This window comes from Priapulus caudatus, unplaced genomic scaffold, assembly GCF_000485595.1.
Source record: "Priapulus caudatus unplaced genomic scaffold, Priapulus_caudatus-5.0.1 Scaffold579, whole genome shotgun sequence".
Classification (NCBI taxonomy): Eukaryota; Metazoa; Priapulida; class Priapulimorpha; order Priapulimorphida; family Priapulidae; genus Priapulus; species Priapulus caudatus.
The window spans coordinates 148159-149041 of record NW_014577640.1 but is presented as its reverse complement, the minus strand read 5'-3'; positions in this window follow the sequence as shown (position 1 = coordinate 149041).

Here is an 883-nt window from a genome sequence, read left to right as displayed (position 1 = left end):
ATTTCACACGACAAGTTTTACAAGGAAATGCTACGTTAGAATTGCAGATCCTTTTCTTTTCTAAGCAATTGAAATGACTACGTTTGCCACTGGAACGCACGTATTACATTGGAAAGTCGTATAACAGCGTAACTTACGTAGAACAGCATGCATCCTTATGAATTGAAATTTCAATTTATTCAGGTTTAGGACAAAACCTTTTGGTTCAGACAATTGCCATGACTCAGGTTCATGGCACATTTCACGGGTGTCGCCATTAGCAGCGATTTTGTGAATTGGTTTCCGCCGTTCCTGCTCACAGAATACCTAGACACAATATTGTACACTCACTCGGTGGTGTTAACACTACGTCATTGACAGTTTCATATATCTATGCGTAAAATATAATAATAGGACTACCGGGTAATCGAGGAATAGTTACAAGTGTGTTTCGAGATTACAGTGTGAGCTCTTCTGCGTGTGACCGCGGCTAAAGAAATTCATAAAATGCAAGGTAGCGACCAAACCTTTCTCGCGCTCGCGACGAGGTGTAGCAGAGAACCGGCCGACACGGCCGCGATAGCCGCGCTTCTTCCCGCGATGCAGATAATTTGAAACTATGCGTCGGTGCCTCCGCGGGAGAGTTCACCCATGCAGAGCTGTGGTTTGCCGCAGTTACTGTCTAGGTGGCGGCGATCGAGCGCACATATAACGAGCGGAACTAGAATCTTGAGACACACGAGTCCACGCGACCGACTATAGGCGCAATGTGATTATTGCGCTCGTGTTAAGCTATGCACGCCCACGGCAAACGCAAAAACAGGAAAGCATTAGACATGACATTGTGTACACACGCACGCACGTATGCACACACACACACACACACACACACACACACACACAC